Raw genomic sequence first — 25,671 nt, 5'->3', positions numbered from 1 at the left:
TAGGAATGCAAGATTAGTTTAATATTTGGAAAGACATCTTTGAAATTTACTACATTAATAGAAAATGGTAATTATATAAAAATCCCAGTAGATTCAGGAAAAGTTCTTGATAAAATTCAACAACAACTCATGATAATTCTGATTATACTAGAATAGAAGAGTATTTCTTTAAAGGAGTAACTATAAAAATATGTAACAAACTTTATTCTTAATGGTAAAATCTTGAATGCTTACCCCAGAGATTGGAATGAGACAAGGATATTCATTATCTTCATTTCTATTTAGAATTCCATAGGAGATTCTAGCTGGAGTCATAGCCATGAAAAAAATAAAATGTCTGAAGATTGAAAGAGAAGAATATGATTGTCTTTATTTAAATAATACATAATTATGTAAGTCAAAAATAAGAAAAAAACTGTAAACTTTGAAACCTAAAAAGTCAATTTATCATTAGAAATAAAATCAATGTATAAAAGTTAACTGCATTTCTTTGTATCAACATCAAAATGACAATTTAAAAAGTTATAAAGTTTATGATGTCAAAAACTATCCAAATATATGAATATATTTAGCAAAGATGTGCAAAATCTTTAAAATCTGTGGAACATTATTGGGAGAAATTAAAGAAGATTTAAATGAAATAAAAATGTCACATGATCTTAGTTTGAAGACTCAATAGTAAAATATGTTATACCCAAATTACCCTATAGATTCAATGTGTATGAATTATAGTGCTATTATTTTTGGTAGAATTTGTCAAGCTTACTTAAAAATTCAATTTTAAAATTAGCTTGTATTTATCATATATTTATTCGGACATAATTTTGTTGGTAGTACTTGACAAGCTTATTTTAAAATGTATTTGGAGAGACAAATAACTAACAATAGCCAAGAAGTTCTTAGACAATAACAAAGTTACAGTATTTCAACTACTGGATGTAAATGCTACAGTAATTAAAACAGCATTTTGCTGGTGTAAGGATAGACCAATGGAATAGAATAGAGACTCCAGGAACAGACTCACACATATATAATTGCTTGATAGATGAGAAGGATGACTACATGGCAGTAGAGCCTTTTTGATAAATGGTGCCTGGGTCAACTGGATATTCCTATATTCCTATGGAATAAAAAAAATATAACCGCCCCCTACCTTACATCATAAACAAAAATTAGTTCCAGGTGGATTACAGTCTAAATTTGAACAGTAAAACAATAGAACTTTAAAAAATAACCCACAGACCAATAATGAGTAACCAATAATGAGTAACAAGATTGAATCAGTAATAAAAATTCTCTCAGCAAAGAAAAGACAAGGACATGATGGCTTCACTGCTGAATTCTACCAAACTTAGAAAGAACTAATACCATTTCTCCTCAAATTATTCCGAAAACTAGAAGAGGAGGGAATTCTACCTAACTCATTGTATGAAGCCAGCATTATTTGGATATCAAAACCAGACAAGGACACAACAACAAAAAAGAAAACTATAGGTCAATATTCCTGATGTACATAGATGCAAAAATCTTCAACAAAATACTAGGAAACCAATTCCAACAGCACTTCACAAAGATGACACACCATAATCAAGTGAGATTTATCCCAGGGATGCTGGGATAGTTCAACATATGGAAGTCAATAAATGTGATATACCACATAAACAGAATGAAGGAAAAATAAAGTGATCCTCTCAATAGATGCAGAAAAAGCAGTTGACAAAATTCAACATCCTTTTATGATAAAACTCTCAACAAATTACATATAGAAGAAACATACCTCAACAAAATAAAGGCCATACACAAGCCCATTGCTAACATAACATTGAATGGGGAAAAGTTTAAAGTCTTCCTCTAAGAACTGGAATTAGGCAAGGAAGGCTACTTTCATTATGCATGTTTAACATAGTACTAGAAGTTCCAGCCAGAGTAATCAGGCCAGAGAAAGAAATAAAAAGCATCTAAATTGGTAAAGAGTAAGTCAGATTGTCCCTCTTCACAGATGACCTGATCTTCTATCTAGCAAAACCCAAAGACGCCATCAAAATCCTCTTAGATCTATAAAACAAGTTCAGTAAAATGGCAGGACAAAATATCAACATACAAAAATCAGTAGCAGTTCTGGACACCAATTACAAACTATCTGGAAAAGAAATCAAGAAAGCAATCTCATTTATAATAGCTACAAAAATAGCTAGAAATAAATTTAACCAAAGAGGGGAAAGACCTTCACCAGGAAAACTATGAAACACTGATGAAAGAAATTGAAAAGGATGCAAACAAGTGGAAAGAGATTCAATGCTTATGCATTGGAAAAATTAACATGGTTAAAATAACCATACTACCCAAAGCAATCTATACATTCAATGTGATCTCTATCAAAATATCCGTGTCATCCTTTTACAGAAATAGAAAAAACCCTGCAATTTGTATGGAACCAAAAATGAGCCTGAATAAACAAAAGAATGCTGAGCAAAAAAGACAAAACTGGAGGCATCACTGTAGGCTGTTTGTTTTGCTATAAAGGAATACCTGAGACTGGGTAATTTCTAAGGAAAAGAGGTTTATTTTGGCTTACAGTTCTGCAGGCTGTACACAAAGCACAGTGCTGGCATCTGCTTCTGGTGAGGGCCTCAGGAAGCTTACAATCAATCATGGTGAAAGGTGATGGGGATCTAGTTTGTCACATAGTGAGAGAGGTAGCAAGAGAGAAAGAGGGGATGAGGTGTCACACTGTTTTACAACCAGATTTTACATGAAATCACAGAATGAGAACTCACTTTTTACCATGGAGAGGGCACCAAACCATTCATGAGGGATCTGTCTCCGTGATCCAAACACCTCTCATCAGGCCCACCTCCAACACTGGAGGTCACATTTCAACATGAGATGTGGAGAGGACAAAACATCCAAACCATATCAATCACACTACCTGACTTCAAAACATATTACAAAGCTATAGTAACCAAAATGGCATGATATAGGATTAAAACAGACACATAAACCAATGGAACAAAATACAGAACTCCCAAATAAACTCATGTATTTAGGGCTAATTGACTTTCGATGAAGGTACCAAGAACATACACCGTGAAAAGGACACCCTCTTTAATAGATAATCCAGGGAAAACGGGGTATCCATATGCAGAAGAATGAAACTAGACCCCTATCTCTCATGGTATACAAAAGTCAACTTGAAATGGATTAAAGACATTAAATGCAAGACCCTAAACTATGTAACTGCTAGAAGAAAATAGAGGAAATACTCCAGAACATTGGTCTAGGTGAGGATTTTATGGTTAAGGACTCAAAAGCATAGGCAAATAGGCAAATAGTATTACATTAAACTAAAAAGCTTCTGCACAGCAAAGGAAGTTATCAACAAAGTTAAGAGATAACCTGTTGAGTGGGAGAAAATATTTGCAAAACATTTATCCAACAAGAGACTAATATCCAGGGTATATAGGAACTCAAACAGCAGCAAAAAAACACAAACGATCCTGTTAAAAAGTGGACAAAGGATCTAAACAGACATTTCTAAAAAGAAGACATACAAATGGCCAACAAGTATATGAAAAATTGCTCAACATCACTAATTCTCAGGGAAATGCAAACTAAAACCACAGTGAGATATCACCTCACTCCAGTAAGAATGGCTATTTTAAAAAAGATGAAAAATAACAGATGCTTGAGAGGATGAGGAGAATTCTCATACACCATTGGTGGGTATGCAAATTAATACAGCCATTATGGGTAACAGTATGGAGATTTCTCAAATAACTAAAAATAGAACTACCATGTGATCCAGCAATCCCACTACTAAGTATTTATTTGAAGGAAAGAAAACCAGTATATCAAAAGGATTTATGCATCCTAATGTTTACTGCTGCACTATTACAATGGCAAAGATATGGAATTAACCTAAGAGTTCATCAACAGATGAATGCACAAATAAAATATTTTATACACACACCACACACACACACACACACACGCATAAAATGGAATACTACTCAGCCACAAAAATAAGGAAATCATATTATTTGCAGCAACATGGATGAAACTGGATGGAGGTCATTATGTTAAATAGAATATGCCAGACACAGAAAGACAATGATCTCATCTTCCGTCATATGTGGGAGCTAAAAACGGTGATTTCACAAAGGTAGAGAATAAAATGATAGTTACCAGAGGGTGGAAAAGGGGTGTATGTGCATAGGGTTGTGGGGAAAAAGAGAGGTTGGTTAATGGGTACAAACATATAGTTAAATAGAATAAATAAGTTCTAATGATTAATAGTAGAGTGAGGTGACTATAGTTAATGAGAATGTGTTGTATCTTTCAAAATATCTGGAAGTGAGGAACTGAAATGTCCTCAACACAGATAAACGATAAATGCTCACGGTGATGGATATTCTAAATACTGTGACTTGATCATTATACATTCTGTGTGTGTAACAAAACGTCACATGTACCCCATAAATATGTATATTATGTACCTATAGAAAATAAAAATATATTACACATCCAAAACCAAAATTCTAAACTCTGGGAGAATGTCTTCAGATCTTGTCAATAGGAAAGATTCCTTAGTCAGGCAATAAAAATCATACCAATAAGGTGGAAAAATGACAAATTGGATGTCATTAAAACTAAAAATTTCTGATTATCAAAAACACCACCAAGACTGCAAAATATCAAGCCACAGGGATGGAGAAGCTTTATGTAATACCTATATTTAATAAAGGGCTTGTTCCCAGAATATGTACACATATGTATTCCTACTTACAGATCAACAACAACAACAACAACAACAACAGCAACAAAAACAAGAAATAAGCAAATAGAAAAATGTCTGAACAACTTGAACAGACAAGTCATGAAAGGGCATTTCCACATTTCTGATAAACATGTGATAAAGAATTTAATCTCATCATTCATAAGAGAAATGCAAATTCAAATCACAACGTGTTATCTCCACATAGCCACCAAAATGGCTAACAAGAAAAAAGATAGACAATACCAAGTTTGGTCAGAGTGTGGAGCAATTGAAACTTTCATACACTGCTGATAGGAATAATAGATGGTAGAAAGAATTTGAAAAAGTTAGCAGTATTCACTAGAGCTAAGCATATCCCTATCCTGTGACCCAGTCATTATATTCCTAGGTATGTACCTAACAGAAGTGTGTACATACAGTCACAAAAGGATAAGTACGTGAATATTCAAATTAGTACTATTTTTAAAATTCAAAATTGAAAACTACTAAAATGTCTTTTAGCAATCAAATGGATGCACAAATGGTGGTATATTCTCATAGAGAAATACTATACGGCAATGAGAATGAACAATCTATACACGCCAGAAATATCACAAACACAATTTTGAGGAAAAAAAATCCAGGCACCAAAGAGTTCATACTGTATGATTCCCTTTATGTACAGTTCACAACATGAAGAACAAATGTATGGTGTTAGATGCCAGGAAAAAGGTAATGTTTGGGGGCTGGTGGTGACTGGGACTGCTTCTGAGGACCTGCTTCCCAGGTGGACTGCTTCTGAGATGCTGGTAACATGTTATTTCTTCATCTGTGCATTGGTTGCATGTTTGTTTAGCTTATGAAGCTTTATTGAGATGTATACTGCAGTTGGTGAGTTTTTATGAATTTATACTTCAATTTTAGTCAGTTAAAAGGTTACTTTAAAGGGAAGGAAGCCACCAGAATGTCAATATTCCTGCAACGTAGTGAACAAGGAAAGAAAGATATGATGAAGTCAGCAAAAGAGTCAGTGCCACAGCATGAAGTGCTTTGTAGGACAGTAAGGAGTTCAGATTTTTCTCTAGCTACAATGGCAAGATATATCATTTCAATCAGGGAGGACATAATCTTCTCTATATTTTATATGATTGCTGTGGTTGTTTGTGGTTGTTCTGATATGGGATTGCTGTGGCACAAGATAGGAATAAGGAGACAAGACAGAAATCAGGACACAAGATAGGAAACTTCTGCAGTGGTTCAGGTGAGGATGATGGTGGCTCTAATTGGGGTAGAACATTGAAGATAATGAGAAGATGAGAAGTGATAATAAGCTTAAGGCAGAACTTGGGATCTAGGAAGTAGTATGTGGGAGGTGAGGAAAGAGGAATAAGAGATGAATCCTAGGTGTTAAAAATTATTATTATGACTACTATCATTACTTTAAAAATTATCATCCTTATTTAGTTTTTGGCTTGAGTACTTTCACACACACGATGATGTTATATATTTAAAAATGAATAGAAAGCATTTCACAAATGATAGGCGTGACATTTTTAAATTTAAAATGAGTGGATATTATAAACAACTTCATATTGAATTCTACAACTTAGATTAAAAGCACAAATTCCTTGAAAATAAAAAACTAACACATAAAGAAATGAAAATTTGACAGCCCTGTGACAGTCTTTTGATGTGTCAGCTTGGCTGCGTGACAGTCCCTGATTACTCAATCAAATACTAATCTAGGTGTTGCTGTGAAGGTAGATGTAATTAAAGACCATTATGAATTGACTTTAAGTAAGGGAGAACATCCCGGTTTATATAGGCTGGTCTGATTCAATCAGTTGAAAGGCTGTAAAAGCCAAGCTGAAGCTTCCCTGAAGAAATTCTATGTGTGGATTACAGCTTTAGCCCACGACAGAGTTCCACATACCCTCTTGATGTCCTGACGTCTGGATTTTAGACTTGCCTAGCTGCCTTTGCAATCATGTAAATTGAGCCCTTGTGGTAAACCTCTGAAGTACAATTCCAACTGGTTCTGTTCCTCTCATTGTACCCTGACTGAGACAATCTCTATAATTATTACAGAAATAAAACCCAGAGTTTAAAACCTTCCCATTTAGAACGCCCCAGGTCCGAAAGGATTAACTGGTGAATTAGATCATACACTTAAGAAATAAAAATTTCAATCATACATAATTTCTTTCATAAAACAGAGAAAGAGGGAATATTCACCAAGTCTTTTTCAGGTTAACGTAGCCCTGATATTGAAATTTGACAAGGATGTTAAATGAAAAGAAAGTTACAGATTGGTATTTCTCAGGAGCACAGAAGCAAAAATCCTTAAGAAAAATCAGTAAATTTAGTCTAGCAATATATTAAGAGGATTTGTCATAGAATGCAAGGTTTATTTAATATTATCAATGTAATTCACCAAATTAACTGAATAAAGGAAAAAATTATATTGTCTCAATAGATGTAGATAAAGCATTTGACAAAATTCAACACACAATGAGGATAAAACTCTCTGCAAACTAGGAATAGAAAGGAATTTTCTCTATGTGATGAAGGTCATCTATGAAAAACCTATGGCTAACATTATATTAATTGTGAAATATTTTTCCCCTAGTGTCAGAAACAAGGCAAGTATATCCCAATTTACTACTTCTATTCTAACATTTCCTGGAAGTTCCAGCCAGTGCAATAAGGTAAGAAAACTAAGTACAAGCATGGATTGGAAAGAAGAAGCACAAATGTCTTTACTCTCAAATGGCATAATTGCCCATGTAGAAAGTCCTGAGAAACTTATAGAAATATATATTGGAACTAATATGTAACTTTATCAAGGCCGCAGAATACAAGGTCAATATATAGAATTCAATTATATTTCTATATACCATCACCACACAATTGGAAATAAAATTTAGAAATAACTTTATGACAGCATAAAAAGATAAAATGTTAGCAATATATTTAACAAAAATTTGTGAGACTACTACACTGAAAATTATAAAACAATCTTGAGAAAAACTAGACAGGACCCAAATAAATGAAGAGATATATGTTCACATATTGAATAACACACTATTTTAAATGTATCAGTCCTCTTAAATTGATCTATTTATTCCTTGCAATCCTTAAAAAAATCCCAGTTGGCTTTTTTTTGGAGAAACTAATGGACCAAATTTAAGATTTATATGGAAATTCAAAGAATCTAAAAAAGTTTAAACAATAGTGGAAAATAACAAAATTGTAGGGCTCACACCATCTGGTTTCAATACTTACTATCAGTGTTCATCAGTCAAGAATGTGTGGTTTTGGTGTATGAATACACATATAGATAAATGAAAAACATAAAGAACTCAGAAATAGACCCACATTTATGTCTGAGTGAAAATGTGTAAATGACCAAAATGCATGTGAAATCCTTAATCATGTTATCAGTCAGCAAAATGAAGTTAAAAAGCCCCATGAGATATTATTTCAGACCCACGAAAATGGCTAATATTAAAATTAATGACAAAGGAAGTGTGGCAAGGAGATGGAGTCCCTGGAACTCTCATATGCTGGTCCATAACTGGTCCAATACTAGGACCAGTTAGTGCGTTGACGGTGCCCTATTCCTTCCCTGGCACTATCAGATCTCACCTCCCCTTGCTTGCATGGCCAAGGCTTCATTTTTAGGAGGAAAGAGAAATGAATCTGATTGTAAAAACCATTCAACAATTTTTTTGTTTTTTTTTGAGATGGAGTCTTGCTCTGTCGCCCAGCCTGGAGTGCAGTGGTGCGATCTCAGCTCACTGCAGCCTCTGCCTCCCGGGTTCCAGCAAGGTGCTAGTGCTAGTTCCAGTGCTAGTATGAATGCAAGGTGGCACAATCAATGTAGAAAACAATTTAGTGGTTTCTTATAAAGTTAAACATACAACTATGCTATGACCAAGAGGCTCCACCCCTAAATATTCATTTAAGAGAAATAACATGTCCACAAAAGACTTGTACATAAATATTCACAACAACTTTGTTCAAATAGCCCCAAATTGTAATAATCTAAATGTCCATCTGCAGGTAAATCAATAAATTATGGAAAATTCATACAATGAAATACTGCCTAACATTAAGAAAACTAAAGAAACTATTAAAAAAGCAGGAATTTAATGTGTATCAAGACGTTATGTTTGGCAAATAAGCCAAACACAGCAGAGTACGTTCTGTATGATTCTATTTATATACATCATATTAAAACATGCTTAACAACATTACTAGTCACGGAAATGCAGAATAAGGAAAATGAACCTATGGTGAGGAATCTGAACAGTGCCTTTGGGAGGGGATTAACTAACTGCAAGGGGACATTGGAAATATTCTAGATCCCCCTTGCGCTCAGAGGCTCCAGGGGTTGTTATGATGGGATTATGGTTTCTATTCACTTCTCTCATTGTTCTCAGTTCTTTGTTGAGATAAAATTACACTACCAGAAATCCACATACTTGAATTATTTTACTCACATTAGCCTTAACGAGACAATGCATTATTGCTGTGCTTTTTCACTTTTACTGACATGGACTGCAAGAATTGGCTATATGAAATCTAAGTCTGCTTTCATCTCGCCCCTTGATGAATGCCTTCTCTGTGAGTGCCAGGAGTGCTAGAAAAAGTAGCCTTTGTCACACCCATACAGACATGGTGTGTTTTCTCCTTCAAGGCTGTTCTTCCAGGTAAAGGAAAACTGTTGTTAGTACCTGTACAGTTGCCAAAGTGGAATTTTCTTTGAAAGTCAGAAGTTAGCTTTCAGGAATTGAAGTGAATCAAAATTGTTGGGGAAAGACTTTTTATGTGTTCCAGATCAGTTTTATCTGGGATAACATTTTCCAAGTCAGTTTTCTTCATGCCACTGGGATCTTCTGAGGACAAGAGCACCTTGGACAGGTGGGGGTAGGAGGTAACTAAAACTGACAAGCAGACATGAACAATGGATAAATACATGTGTAAGTAACAAACACGAGTGCATAAAGGAAGTTCCAGCAAGAAGGAAATCCAAAGTCCATGTGTTCCAGCTGCTGAACTGAGGTCTAGAAATGTAAAATAACTTGTCTAGGGTTACATAGCCAATACTAGGACCAGTTAGTGGGTTGACAGTGCCCTATTCCTTCCCTGGCACTATCAGATCTCACCTCCCCTTGCTTGCATGGCCAAGGCTTCATTTCTAGGAGGAAAGAGAAATGAATCTGATTGTAAAAACCATTCAACAATTTTTTTGTTTATTTTTGAGATGGAGTCTTGCTCTGTCGCCCAGCCTGGAGTGCAGTGGTGCGATCTCAGCTCACTGCAGCCTCTGCCTCCCGGGTTCCAGCAATTCTCCAGCCTCAGCCTCCTGGGTAGCTGGGATTACAGGCATGCACCACCACATCCGGCTAATTTTTGTATTTTTAGTAGAGACGAGGTTTCACCATCCTCAGGTGATCCACCCGCCTTGGCCTCCCAAAGTGTTGGGATTACAGGCGTGAGCCACCACACCTGGCCACGAAATATTTATTGAGGCCTCATATGTCTTAGGAACTGTGAGGTGCTGGGCCTATAGCAGTGGTGAATAACACATGGAATTTAAATTCAGCAAGGATAGCAGACATTAAACAAAACAAATGGTTACCTTGATAATTACTTAAGTATAATGGTTACATGTGTCATGAAGGAGTTGTTCAGATTTATAAAAAGCATAAAACAGAGGGAACTAACCTCATCTGAAAGAATCTATGAGAGTTAGCCTGAACTTTGTATGGAACATGAAAGTCCATCAGGGAGAGTTCCTGGTTGAGACAGCTGTGTGTGTGTGAAGGCTGGGAAGGAAGAAGGAACCTGGCACATATCGGGAATAGAGAGACCAGGGTCTGTTAAGCCAAGCCCAGGGAGAGGAGTGTTGTGTGGACTGGACTTATGGGAACAGCCAAACAATTAGAACCTTACTGGTCAATGTTAAGGAGTTCAACTATTTTTTCTAAGTGTGACAGGAAGCCATTGAAGGAAGGACAGTGGGCAGGATAACACAATTGCCTTTGTATTTTTGAAAGATCATTTTGGCAGTGTGGTGTTTAGCTTATAGAGGATTGGGAGTTGAAGATCAGTTAAGAGGTTCTTACGGTTAGTCTGAGTAAGAGATGATGGTACCTGAATGAAGGTAGCAACAGTGACATGGAGAAAAGTAAATGGAAGATATAGAGGAGATATCAGGTGGAATTGTTAAGTTCACAATATCAGCTCTGATCATTCTAACAATTCCTCAGGTCTGGGACCCATAATAACATCTTAGCAGTCAACATTATAGCACAATTAAGAAATATAGTTATGTCTACCTTACTTTAGGGTACAGCCTGCTGCCTGAGGTGTTAAGTGTTTCTTTTCTTTCTTCTTTCTTTTCTTTCGTTTGTTTCTTTTTTTTTTTTTTAAGGCCCAGCATCCATCCAGGTCATTTTCAGCTAGCACAACTGTATGCCCTGACAGATGCTTCAAATATGTGGCTGACACTGCAGGTGTTGTCTCAACTTGCCTGGATCTAAAACCAGTGACAATTTGAGCTTGTAGCAAATATATGTAATCTTTTCCCTTGCTTTCCAGTACTCTTCGCACATTGTCACTATGTAAGGACTATTTTACAGACTTGTATTCCTTCTCCCCAAGGTAGAACCCAGAAAGTAAATCTCACAGTCTGTTTTGCAGTCAGGGTGCACCCTGTGATGGAGGCTCTACCAGTCAGAGCTATGCTCTGGAAAGGAACAATTGGAAGAGGGTCTCCTTGCAGAAGACATTTTGCTGGCAGGGGTGGTGGCTCCCTTTTGCTGCTAGCTGAAGATGCAAGGATGTGTTCCTGGCATGATGCAGCAATGGTGGAGCAGTCGCGGTGGCAGTAGAGCTTCCCCACCAGGCTGGTTTTGTGGTGTGGTTTTTGGACATTTCTCCTATATGCTTAGCCTCAAGCCTCGTTCTGCGACTTTTCCAAGAGTTCTATAATCTACCCAATAATATTTTAATAAACCCCTTTTCTGTTAAACAGCCAGAGTGAGCTTTTGTTGTTTGTAATTAATATCCTGAGATGATACAAAACTAAATGCTATTAGTTACACAGTATTAGCCTGCTCTTTAAATTCTACTAAAGTAACATCATGATATTGGAGTGCTTGGAAGAGTGACCAAATAGGAAGAAATAGGTCTAATCAAAACTTTTGTTCATACTTGGCTTACATATGGGTTATGCCAAACATTTATCAACATATAAGATAAATGTATGTCCCCATAACATTCCAAATAAACTCTTTCATAGGCCTTCTCATAGATGAATTTCTGAGCCCATCTGCTAAAAATTAAACTATAACAAAGTAAAAAATGTGAATGCCTCTGAATTACTGAGTGAAACTTTCCTGCCCCATCCTCTTTGGTGTGTAAGAATCTGTAAAATTTCCTGAGAAGTCCATGAGCAGGTGAAAGAGTGGCCTAGGTGGAGAACCAAGGCATAAACAATTCCTGAAGCCAATGAGAGACTTGAGTCTTGCCACCTCCAACCCCATGGAAGGAGCTCCCTGGAGCATCACTGACTCAGGACTTCTAGCCTCTGCTATGATACCTCCAGTGACAAGGAGGGAACTGCTGTGTAGTTCAGAGCAGAATTCTCCTAAAGTAACAGAAGTCACTGGGAAGCACATTTCAGTCCAACCAAGGAAATAGTTTCTAAGTAATTTCATTAATAATAAATCTGGTTGCCTCCCTTGCATAGAGCACTCTATTGTGGACAGACTTCAAGCAAAGGCTGAAAGACCATCAGGAGATATTTTAGAGCAGATTTCTGCTCAATATGTGCTTCTGATACCGTGATTCCTATTCTTATCTGAGATTTTTTTTTCTATTTGACTTCCTTTTAGAGCCTCCATCATTTCCCTCGATTTCTTTCCGTCTCTCTGTAGGACAACCTCACTCTTATTGAGGACCGCGCTGGGGGTGGTGAAGAATGAACAGACACAAGAGACAAAGACAAACAGAGAACATGGCGGCCGTGCCTAGAGCCTCCGCCTCACTTTATTTATACTCCATAAACCCCACGTCAGCAAAAATAACACAATGCAAAACAAACTTTCTGCACCCAGATGTAACCTTCTGCTTAGTTCCTTGTCTCTAAGCTCTTTCTTATTTGTCTGCCTTCTTGGTGCCTACTAGAGTTCATTAAAAGTTCAACTAGAGATACTGTCCTTGACTACTGGAGTTCATTAAAAGTGCATCTAGCTAGAGATACTGTCCTTGAGCCTTATCTATTCTTAGCATATTGTTTTCAATGGCCCCTGCACACTCTTATTGTCCAAACCACAGGCTCTGAAAGAGGAGCCAGGGAGTAATCGAATATCACAAGCCTGGGGGTTCCGGAAGTGTTAGTCCTGCTCTGTCCCAAGGCATTCACTCAAATTCTCAGGTCTGTGTCCTCACTTGAAGACTGCTCTTTGTGGTTTCTGAATAGCTGGGATTTGACTTCAAGCTTAAGTGAAATAAGGCCTCTTGGGGTTGTAGAAAGAACATGAGATAGGATGTGAAGATGTGGATGCTAGCTTCACTGACATTAACCAGCTATGCAGTCTGAGTGAAGTTTCTCACTACCTCCATGACTTTATTTCTTCATCTCTAATATTGAAGACTTGTAAGAGCTCCAAAGTTAATTCCAGAATTATATTATGTTTGCCTGCCTGTCTGTCTATTTATGCACCTAACTATCCTAACTCTTTAAAACTGCACCTTGAAAAAAGTGGTCACTGTCAATCCAACCACACAATCTTCTTCCGGCCCAGATGAGGGCAGGCCAATCCCTAAGGGAACTCTTCTCTCCTTTCAGGGATAATCCCAGTCACTGTCTCTTCTTCAACTTCCTGCTTCAGAGGATTAAGGTGGCACAAAAAGTAATCTTGTACCTTTGATCCCAAGCACAGTCAAATTTTTGGAAAACAAAAGGATTTGCCCCAGTTTTCTGTTTTTTGGGTGCCTCATTCCGGTTACTAATGTGATGTGTCTAACTCTTTTTTTTTGTATAGGAAACTCCAGTTTTGCAGGTATTGAGTGACCAGCAAGGTTTCCATCTCCTGAGGAAGGGCAGCCTGGGAGAAAGAGGACACAGAAGCCCTTTCCCACAGTACCTCTGGGTTCTCTGTGTGGGCAGCCAAGGGAGAGGTGCAATGAGGTGCATGGGGGGCAGGACCCTTGAGTGGGAGAAGGATGTGTGTGAGGACTGGTAGGTGCTAGTGGTAGAAGACTTGGACTTATGTTATAATGCTACAGCAAAAGTCAATCCCATGAGACCAAACCAAGTATTGTGATAGGTGCCACCACGAAAGAACTCTGTGGAATTGATGGATAGAAAGGTCCATTGGAAAATACTACATGAGACAGTTCAGAGAAGTAGACCTGGTCTTCTGAGCATGAGAGTTATAATTTAAAAATAGTTTTGTCAGTCAGGGAGTGTTGATAGACCCTGAAAGTGAGAGGCGAAGTAGCATGGAAGCCAATTCCTGGTCCTCTCATGGAACATGGCTTGACTGTCATTTGTCCTATGTATTCAGGAGGATGCTGGATACCTGAAGCTGTAGGTCACTCCAATTTCAACGAAGGATTAAAGTTGAGAGTAAAAGGAAATTGGTAAACCAAAGAAGAAGATCTGAACTAGTCCTTAGCACATGGCCAAAGGACAGACGTAGATATTGATAGCTGGAGTACAGGGCTGGGGATTCAGGTGGCATGGGAGGGAAGGGCAGAAGCACTGGGCAGAGCTCAAGAAGGGAACTGTGGTCCTTGGGTAATGTTAGACATCCACTAATTTCACTGGTTGATGTGTTTGGTTTGTTGTATTATTTGGTAGGGAAAACTGTGCTTATAGAACCATACATGAGCAAAAAAAGAGACTTCACTATCTGTGCCAGGGAGATGGGACTATCATCTGTTGGCAGCTATGAAGTTGAGAGGTGGCTGTTCACCAGAGAAGAATACACAGGGTTTCCAGTCAACTTTCAGTATTTTGGCTCATGATACCCGAGCCCTAGCCACTGGAAAAAGTGAGCAATTATCTGTTGAAGTAAAGTCCAGAGTGGTGAGTGCTGGTAGGCTGGATGAAAAGTGGTGGCATGTGCAGTGGAGATTCAGGTACTGAAAGGGTATGTGGTGTGATCACACAAGTCCGCATAACCCAAATTATCAAATGTCAGCCTGATGAACGAATGCAGTGGAGATTCAGGTACTGAAAGGGTATGTGGTGTGATCACACAAGTCCGCATAACCCAAATTCTCAAATGTCAGCCTGATGAATGAATACAATGGAGCATTCCTGGGGAGATGAGTGGGTGTGAAGGCTCCTGTAGTCCAGGAATCTTGAATGTTTATATGCAATCCATTAGCTCGATAGTAGCTGTAGTTGTTATTTACTCTCTTTTTGAGTTTCAGTGTTTGTCTGTGGTAAGACACACCTGTGTTTCAAGTAGTCCCAGGACAGCTGGGAAAAGGGTGGAGGGAGGGTGTTTACCTGCTCATATTCAGAGAAACTAATTGCCTGGGGGAAATTCAGGTTTAACCAATGAAGATGAGAGAGTTTCAACATTTCAGTCTTGCTGGCATTTAAGGCAGGTGTGAAGATTAGTGACAAGAACAGCCTTGCCAAGCAAAGTACTATTCCGTGAAAAGAGGGAGGATTGACCCTCCCATCTGATGTCACTGCCAAGGCCCAAGAGGGTGGAATGAGCTGATCGTGGATCCTGGATCTTCTAGGCCTTTGAGAATTTCTATGTCAGTTGCCCATGATACTCTGTTCTTCCTCACTTGTTGGCCACTTCTTTGAGTCGCTGACCAGCCAGTGCTGGTTTATTTGGTGGATTTGTGGGGTCCTGGCTTGAATCACCATATGCAGAAGTGGCTCTCAGAGGGTGGCAGGCAGCTGTGGGGAGGTGCAGGGAGGTAGGACCTTTGAGTGGAAGAAAAACATGTGAGGGGCCTGATAGGTGGGTCTATGGGATCCTGGGCTGATTTACCATATGCTGGTTAATTTTTAAAATCAAAAGCATTTTCTTTTGAAGCCATGGCATGATACCTCTCTTATCTCTCTATCGAGCCCTTCTTCCACCTTTTCTTCTTCTCTCCTTTCCTCTATCTTGTCCTATTGCCCAATAGTCTTCTGGAGTTGATTCCTAAACCCAGGTCTATGTTTTCTACCTACTCTTTGCAACTCATAAAACTTTTGTTTTCTGTTCATTTTTCATTGCCATACGCTGTTTTTGTGTCCTTGAAATTGGCTTTTGTGTATTACAAAAATGATTTAAGGCACACTTTGGTTTACAAAATTTATATTTACTTTATTAAAGTTACCAACTATACTGATTTTTTTGTGTCATAAGCTAAATAACTAATGTCATTAATTTAATTAAAATTCTAGAAACTTGTGTAATTTTTTCAAGTGGCTTTAGAGTAGTAATTGATCCAGTTAACAACTTTGGTTAAATTCTCTTAAACCACTTAAACTGAGGTTACAAAGTTGATATCCTCAATTTTAGAGTACTTTAAGTCTCCCACTGACTAATACAATTCCGAATACATACTTGAAGAAAATTTATACATATTTTGATTCTTATGTTTTCTTAAGTATTTCAATGCTGTTTAGAAACCTAACCAAATTCCATTATACTTTGTAACTTAAAATCATGTCTAAATAAAGTAGTTACATTAGTTAATGTAAACTATAAGACTGTCAACTGAAGAATGATGAGATTCATATATTTGGAAAGGAGATAACTCTTTCTTATAAAGGGGTTCAGTCTGCAAGTTGGCCATTCTGACATACTGGGAAGCACAGCCTCCACCATAAGCCAGAAATACAGATATTTGGAGGGTGAGAAGAATAAAGCAGGAATTTATGCTGAATAGTGTGGCTGAATATACATGTTCAATAAGCTATAGGAGGAGTCATGAATATTTGTGAAAGGAGAAACGTGCACATACACAACTGGACTTCATGCCCCTGGGTCCCATGTTCAAAAAATGGCAGTGTCAACATGATGGAAGGCTGAAGTTTTCAGCCTTCTGACATTAAAAGGTGAAGTGGAGGACATGAAAGTCATCACTGTGCATCCTCTGTTGACTGGCCAGAACCACTTCATGGTTGGTGGCTTTTTTTTTTTTTGTTTGTTTGTTTGTTTGTTTGTTTTTGAGCTGGAGTCTGGCTCTGTTGCCAGGCTGGAGTGCAGTGGTGTGATCTCAGCACACTGCAACCTCTGCCTCCCAGGTTCAAGCGATTCTCTTGCCTCCTGAGTAACTGTGACTACAGGTGCACACCACCATGCCCAACTACTTTTTTGGTATTTTTAGTAGAGATGTGGTTTCACCATGTTGGCCACGATGGTCTCGATCTCCTGACCTTGTGATCCACCCATCTCGGCCTCTCAAAGTGCTGGGATTACTGACGTGAACCACCGTGCCCCCAGCTGGTCGGTGGCCTTTTATCAGGGAGGAATGTTGGCCCACTGTTGTGTTCAAAGGCAAAAGGGAGGAGTAGTCACAAGGTTGGTTGAAATCAGTGGGGAGCAAGTTTTTCAAAAGGGCTGGTTTCTGGTTAACCTTGAAGGAAGAAAGCCTAAAGGTGGTTAGTGAGGGAGGGAGTGTAACAAGACACCTCCAACCTCTCATTCTGTAATGCTAGGAACTCAGTTTTAAGGTTTCTCTGGGGCCCCTTGGCTAAGAGTGGGTCCACTTAGTCAGTTGGGAGGCTTAGGATTTTATTTTTGTTTCTCGAGGCTGATTTATTTGATGATCTAACATGCCAAATTTTATATCTTAAACACACACACATACACACACACACGAGTATATCAAGATGACAGTTGGGATTGGCATCCAGGTAGGGTACTATCATAGTCTATGCTTTTCTGATTCAAATTGCACATTAACCAAGAATTCCCTGTTGTTCAAATCTGCATCTTCCTTCTCAGGTTTTGTCGGATTTCGTTTGGTACTTACTTGGATTTTTCATTGCTGGGGGTCTTTTAGCATATTTTTGTGTTCTCTTCACTAGCTCTAAGAATGTATCAATGCCTTTCCATAGGATCATTCATATGCTTATGTAATTCCTTCAAAACTTCTTTGAAATTTAAGAATTTTAGATGAGATAATACAAAGTGGCATCTAGTAATGTTCCAAGCAGATAATAAGCACTTAATAATTGGCAACTATTGTGATTCTGCTATTATGATAAAAATAACAATAGTCAAAACCTGATTGTTATAAATGCCAAAATATAGGTACAGAGTTAGTGAGAATGTGAGGGAAATCAATTTCCTTGGGATTCACATCCATATCTTTCTTGCTGTAAAAACTGAAGCTCTGTGCTGTGTTGAGCTACTGATGTACTTCTATGTGATGTAAGATACAGTGAAAGTTCTATCAAGACACAACTGAAGTGGAGCTTTGAGAGACCAATTCCCAGACTGCTTGTTGAAAATAGATAAAGCTATGGGCATTGCATTGAACCTTTGGTCTAGGAGATCCTTCTGTGGAACTGAATGCTTCCAGAACTGATGGTGCTTCAACAGTTGGTGGAAGAGTCCATTCTTTTTGGTAGATGTTGATAGCTATGTTATATAAAGCATTCTTCTCTCCTAGTAGCATTATTTTTGAGATATTAAAGTAAAACAGAATTTTCTTTGACTGAGACACTACTCAGAACACCAAGAAGGTGATTTAGAATATAGCATTTCTCCTACTTATGGGATCATGGAACCATTTATACTCAGGTTCTAATATTTTATAAGTCATGGGGTAGCAAATATTAGGCTAATGTATTAAGATAATTGCCATATTATTAGCAAGTATTACATGATTAAATAGAATGTAATTTTGGTGAATCTTCTTAAAAACATTACTATATTATTGTGGAAGTCACACATGACTTTCGGTCCAAATGACAATGAAACAGGTAAGATATAAAAACCTTTATTATCATTTAAAATTATTTACTTGTAAGTTTATGTATTTTGGCTTATTATCTTCCATAAGAAGATAAGGTCAGAGAGCACAAATATTTTTTGAGTTATTCTCCATTGTACATCCAACATCTAGCAGAGTAATAGTTAAGTTCCACCTTCCTAATCTCTAATCATTAAACAGATGTCAAACAAATTTATATGGTACCAATACAGTAAACATATCAAAATAAGTTACTGTAATTGCCAAATTTACCCTACCTAGTTTAGAGATTTCTTTTTCTTTTCTTTTTTTCTTTTTTTTAGACAGAGTTTCGATCTTGTTGCCCAGGACTGGAGTGCAACGGCGTGATCTTGGCTCACCACAGCCTCCACCTCCCAGGTTCAAGTGATTCTCCTGCCTCAGCCTCCCGAGTCGCTGGGATTACAGGCATGCACCACCGTGCCAGGCTAATTTTATATTTTTAGTAGAGATGGGATTTCTCCATGTTGGACAGGCTGGTTGCGAACTCCTGACCTCAGGTGATCTGCCTGCCTCGGCATCCCAAAGTGCTGGGATTACAGGTGTGTGAGCCATGGCGCCTGGCCAGAGATTTTTTTTTCTTTCCAAAACAAAGCGTCTCTTGTTTATCTCTTCACATCATTAACTGCAGTATGGCATGCCAAGGTTATTAGGATCCAAATATCTCATATATATTTTGAGAACTCTGTGATGGTGGTAGTGGAATCAAAGTAGATTGCATCAAGGTCCTTTTTGATTATTTACGCCATGGTTCTGGATCTCAGTCCCTCTTCTCCATTCCAACTTATGTTCCCTTTATAGACTTTTGTCAATTTTCAAGTGGATTTTTTTTTTTCCTAAACACTTTTCTGAAGTGATCAAGTGGATTTTTACAGTTCTTTAACTGCCCTCACATTCTGTGATACTCAACTTTTTAAAGTGCTGAGCACATCAAGAGATTTTCTGTTTGTGTGGATGATATCAGTTGTCCCAAGAGAGTTTTGAGTAGGACTGTTTTATTCTTAGATTCAAAATCCATCATTGGACTTCCAGATGTTGATAATGTGGGCTAATATGGGAATGAGTGATGAATGAAATGACACATCTATTCTTGGAGATCTTCATCCCCATGGTCTGGAGACTGAAATGTGTTACTTCTACCTGGTTGGGTGGTCCTCTGCTGTCCAGAGGCCCAATTCTGCTTATTTGAGGGTGCAGCATCAGAGCTTAGGTATCAGGGAAGAGAAAAGAAGTGGTAGTAATTTTTTTATTGCTGCAGATATTAGGAACACTTCCTTGGGACTAAGAGGACAACAACAACAACAACAACAATAACACCAACATCAAAAAGGCTTGTAGAAACCAGATTTTCATATGGGGTTCTGTCTCAAACAACAAAAGCCCAAGTGACTAAGTGAAATACCCATGTGGGAGAGGCTCATAAACACTCATATCTTCTTCATCCTCAATGATTAACAACTTTCCATTCCCCTCTACTATAACCAGAACTAAAACTACAAGTGCAGGAGTGTTCCTGGTACAAGGCAGGGCAGAAAGCCAGTTCTCCGAGGCTGTCCATGGAAAATCTCTGCCCAGACACAGATTAGGAATGATTCCCTGGACCTGCCCTATCAACCCACCCAGTATGTAGGTACAAGCAAAGAGACCAGGCAGAGAAGGAGCTAGGAATTGTGTCATGTGAGGCACTGGGGATGCTTTATGGGAAAGAGAAGGCTTGGGTGAGTAAGAGCATTAGGTGTACCATCCAAACAGCTGAGCCTTGAATAGAAAGCAGAATTGGTGCCTGTAGAATTTACAGTCAGAGGTTCAGCCTGATTTCAACACAGTACAAGAAAGACATTTCTGAGTTGACCCCAAGGCTGCCACTGCTATTGGTAGGGCCATGAAGCCTGTGCCTCATAGTCACAGAAGCTCTCAAAGTGCTATTTTAGTTTTTAATCTTCAAAGAATGTTTTATACACAATCACAGACACAGCAGCAGGACTGAAAGAAGGCGTTGCTTATCAGCTGTAGAACTCTGATTTCCCTCCGAAGTCACTCTTCCAGGTCTCTATTATATCGTGTCTTGTCTTAGACTTTTCATTATTTCTGCCACTTCCCCACCAGAATACATGTTGTGCTCTCAAGCCATTTTATATATGTTCTCTTAACCTCTGGGCCAAAAGAGCTCTGGAAGAGGAGATAACATAACACTAGATTTGTATCCCAGCCTCATCCTCTCACAGTTTTGCGTTAGAACAATGGTCCCTGAGTCTCTGTTTGATGCCTCTGAGGAGCCAGACTTACATTGTAAATTAGGAAAATGAAGTCGGAAAGGGCAGAAAAAGGATTCAAGCTCTGGAACCTGGGGGAGTTCTGTCTTTGTCATAATCTAGCTGTGGGAAAGTTGTTGTGAAGTCAGTTATCTACTCTGGGTTGGTTCAGTTTTATGCTCTGTAGTAGGCTTCCTCTGTGCTTGAACCAATGAGTGCTCTTTGATTTTTTAAAACTTAGAATAACCTATTTATTGTATTAGTTCAATATATATCAATATTTAGAATCACCTATATTTTGATCAATCAGTTGATCCATCCATCCATCCATCCATCCATCCATCCATCCATCCATCCATCCATCCATGTTTTCTTTCTAAATCCTACCTTGAAAGCTGCCTGGGTGCAAATGTTCTGGATCTGATTTTCAGACTCAATGGGAGTCTTTCTCCTGCCAGGAAGAACCATCTCATTCATCATCCTCTTCTAGTTGCTCCTTTTCTCAGAGGACCTAAGTTACTTTTATCTTGGATCAACTTGATGGATGGAAACAAAAAGAATTTCCCAAAAGTTTGCACCAGGGAGAGATGAGAAGTGTGTAGGGAGAGGTGAGAGGTGTGTAGAAGTTATCCTGTTATCCTGCTACTTTCCATCTCTAGCCTGAGGGAAGTTTATAGGTTCCTTAAACATACAGCCGGTACTCCATGTCTGTGGGTTCCACATTTGTGGATTCAACCAACTGTGGGTCAAATGTATTCAGAAAAAAATTCCACAAAGTTGCAAAAAGCAAAACTTGAATTTGCAGTATGCAGAGTTCTACGTTGAACCCACCCCACACAATGAAGTGGTGTTTAGGAATTGTAGTAGGTATTATAAGTAATCTAAAGATAATTTAAATTATACCAGAGGATGTATATGGGTTATATACAAACACTCTCTTATTTTATATAAGGGACTTGAGCATCTGTGGATTTTGGTATGTATGGGAGGGTCCTGGAACCATTCTCCCATGGATACTGAGGGATGACTGTATTTGGAACTCAAATTATTTAAAATAACAGAGCCACTTAATTCCTTCTCCCCGCCCCTCTTCAGATTACTCTTTTGAGCTTCTGCCCACCCATCAGCATTGGATTAGAGATTCTGGACTATATGACTTTCCTCAGGGATAGTTGCTGGTGGGCAAAACTTCTAGGTACACCCACTTTTGGCCTTTCTTATACCTCTGATCCTTGCCTCATGGTCCTGCCATTCATTGCTAAGCAAGCCCGTCTGTCAGTTAGAGACCTGTGCTTCTCCATGCCCAGGGGCACTTAAATAATATCCATCATTGTTCTTTGGGTTGTGAATGATTTAGTCCATTAAGTTTTGTTTACTAAATAACATTTTCTGTTATTTTAAAATAATATAAAACCTGTTACTTGAAAAACGCAGGTGAGAACTAAAATATTTCATAACTCAATGTAAGATAAATTATATAAAAGATTGAACTAACTCTGTTAGTGAGATTAGAAAGTTCTCTTTCTAATTGTATTCCTATTGTTAATATTACTATATATTAGCATGAAATTGTATTGATACCATTTGGTGAGGATTGAGAAATGTGAGGGTATTTTAGATGACTCAAAATCTTAGACTTTGGAAGACAGAATAGGTGATGTTGATATAGAGTTTTGGTCTTCCAGAAGAGCAGCAAGGTTATGAAGAATGGGATGGGTTTTGTTTTGGATACACTGTGATCAAGAACTGTGATAATCTGTTTGAAATGTTAACTGACTGTTTAGGAATATCATTCCTATGGTCTCCCAATAGGGCTGAGACACAGATGCAGTGCACAGAAGGTATATGGATGGGGTGAAGATTTGGGAAAGGAAGAGAACAGTCAGAGGGACAAGGTGAGTAGGAAAGACTGAGCTGAGGACAGAATGCCAAGGTTCAGAGGATTTGAGGGCTGCATTTTAGGCTCCAAAAAGAGGATGAAACACCTCTCTTGCTTTGAAACTTGCTTTGGAATTGGTATGCGCTGCTCCCCAGCTAACATTTTGAAGACCTCTTACCCTCTTCTTATGTGTCCCCAAGTATAGGAGCCCCAAATATAAATAGTCAAGTCTCTATCACCTATAATTCCAATTGCTATAGGTAGGCGTGTGATGTTTGGCAGGGCTAATGTAGTGGAAAGATGAGATGTTTAGAAAATCATGTGCTTTTGGCATAGATGGCCTTCTTTTTGGAATGTTTAAACAACCATATTTTATTTTATGAAACACAACCTCACCCATGAGATAATTTGTCAGCTGATCCCTCAGCTCCATTTTTTTCAATCACATGTGCACACAAAGTCACACTCAATCCGTGCACAGTTCTAAAAAGAATGCTTCCTTTCCAGTGCCACATTTTCCATGTTGTGATAATCTGGAAGTAAGTCTTGTCTGTCACAATACACTGTATATTCTTCAAGATTAGGGTCATGAACAGCTCTTATCTTCATCTTGTGCGTTTTTAATGGTGTCTGCTATGTAGCAAAACTACTGATTGAATGGATGGTTAGAAGCTGGTTTTGCTTCTACCATTAGTATCACTGGACCTGCTAATCACGAGAGAAGATTCTTTATTGTCATTTTAGGCATTAGAACTAATGTTTATTTACTTGTTTGATAATATCTGTTTAACCCCAATTATGTAGCATGCCCTGTCATAGGCACTGGGGACCTGAGATTGAGTAAGGCACTATCCCTGCCCTAAGGGGCTCATACTATCTTGTATAAAATATACAGACACACAGAAAATTAAAATATTCTGTTGGCAAGTACAATGATAAAGATGCACAGATTGGCTGTGGTTGGGAGAGGATTCCTGGAAGACATAATAGCTGATCTAAGCTGGATGTCTGAGGTGGTCAGGCCATGGAGTTGGAGGTTCCCAGTCCATGATGTGTCCTGCTTTAGGACCCTGTGGTCCCTCACTTTCTCTCTGGTCACCAAGCAATTCTAAGTCCAGGGTCTTGGGCCCGCACCATTTCAGTGGGCTAATCTAACTGTGATTCTGTCTGTTTCCCCAGCCCTGATACACTAACTTGCTGTTTAATGGTGGGACCCATAGCAGTAATGGAGCCTCAAGAATGTCCTGGCTCAGGCATAGCAGAAGGGCAGAGTGTTTGGGTAACTCTAGGTAGCTCCCTGCTCCATTCAACAGAGGACATACATTCCTGAAAACAATTGGTATTCACCATGGAATACTATGTAGCCACAAAACAGAATGAGATCATGTGCTTTGCAGGAACATGGATGGAGCTATGGGCCATTATCCTTAGCATAGTAATTCAGGAACAGAAAACCAAATACCACATGTTCTCATTTATAAGTGAGAGCTAAATGATGAGAACACATGGACACATAGAGGGGAACAACACACAGTTGGGCCTATCAGAGGGAGGAGGTGGGGAGGAGAGAGAGGATCGGGAAAAATAACTAATGGGTACTAGGCTTAATATCTGGGTGATGAAATAATCTGTACAACAAACCCCCATGACACAAGTTTACCTATATAACAAACCTGCACATGTACCTCTGAACTGAAAATAAAAGTTAAAAAACAACAACAACAACAACAACAACAACAAACCCCCTATTGATATCATGGAGATGGTTGAAATGCAGTTTTCTGTCTTCTAATTTTATGAAGGAGATTTTAGACATTGTCAATTTAGAAAGGTCAATTACCATTATTTGAAACCCATTTTCTTTTTTATGAGAAGATTCTCAAAGTCTGCATATTACCTGAGGATATATTTCTAATTCTAGAGTAGTCTTTGTAATTTTTGTCCATCTGATTTCTAAGATTATTCACAGTTTATATATGGTCATTCTCATTCCTTTGCTCCCGAATTCCAACAGCCAAGCTAATGGCAGGCTGGGACTCTTAGGTGAGTCTAGGGTAATGATTTAATGCAAGTTATAGATGAAACTTACATGAAAATCACAGGCAATGAAATAAAAAAATAGACAAGTGGGGCTGCGTCAAACTAAAAACCTCTTGACAGCAAATGAAAGAATCAACAGAGTGAAAAGTCATCATACAGAATGAGAGAAAATATTTGCAAACCATACATCTGATAAGGGGTTGATATCCAAAATATACAAGGAACTCAAACAACTCAAGGGCAAGAAAACAAATAACCTAATTAAAAAGTGGGCAAAGTACCTGAATAGACATTTCTCCAATGAAGAAATACAAATGGCCAACATATATATGAAAAAATGCTCAGTATCACTAATCACTAGGGAAATGAAGAGCAAAAACCACAATGAGATATAACTTCATATGTGTTAGGATGACTATTATTAAAAAATCCAAAAAATGAAGGATATCAAGTGTTGATGAGGATGTGGAGAAATTGGAACACTTACGCACTGTTGGTGTGAATGAAGAATGGTGCAACTACTATGGAAAACAGTATGCAGTTTCCTCAAAAAACTAAAAATAATTCAGCAATTCCATTTATGAGGATATATCTAAAATATTGAAAACCAAGATCTCTAAGAGATAGTTGCATTCTAATGTTCATTGCAGCATTATTCACAATAGCCAAGATATGGAAACAATCTAAATGTCTATGAGCAGATGAATGAATTGAAAAATTGTGGTATATACATACAATGCAAT

At 38.1% G+C, this 25,671-nt stretch overlaps 1 protein-coding gene and 1 long non-coding RNA gene across 2 annotated transcripts in view; one reads left to right on the top strand and one right to left on the bottom strand.

The window, feature by feature from the left end:
- Positions 1 to 11,806, bottom strand: part of LOC117075053 — a 29,242-nt gene extending 17,436 nt beyond the window's left edge. The window contains exons 1-2 of the long non-coding RNA XR_004433824.1: positions 11,454 to 11,806; positions 9,433 to 9,959 (exon numbers count right to left, since the gene is read on the bottom strand). This is a non-coding gene — a long non-coding RNA (uncharacterized LOC117075053). The remainder of the gene's footprint in view (positions 1 to 9,432; positions 9,960 to 11,453) is intronic.
- The window catches only part of SPRR2G (small proline rich protein 2G), a 96,590-nt gene that overhangs the window by 59,722 nt on the left and 11,197 nt on the right, over positions 1 to 25,671 (top strand). The window lies entirely within an intron of this gene.

This window comes from Trachypithecus francoisi, unplaced genomic scaffold (genome assembly GCF_009764315.1).
Source record: "Trachypithecus francoisi isolate TF-2019V2 unplaced genomic scaffold, Tfra_2.0 Lachesis_group5, whole genome shotgun sequence".
Classification (NCBI taxonomy): Eukaryota; Metazoa; Chordata; class Mammalia; order Primates; family Cercopithecidae; genus Trachypithecus; species Trachypithecus francoisi.
Note: the sequence above shows the minus strand (reverse complement) of the source record. Positions and strands in the feature narration are given on the sequence as shown.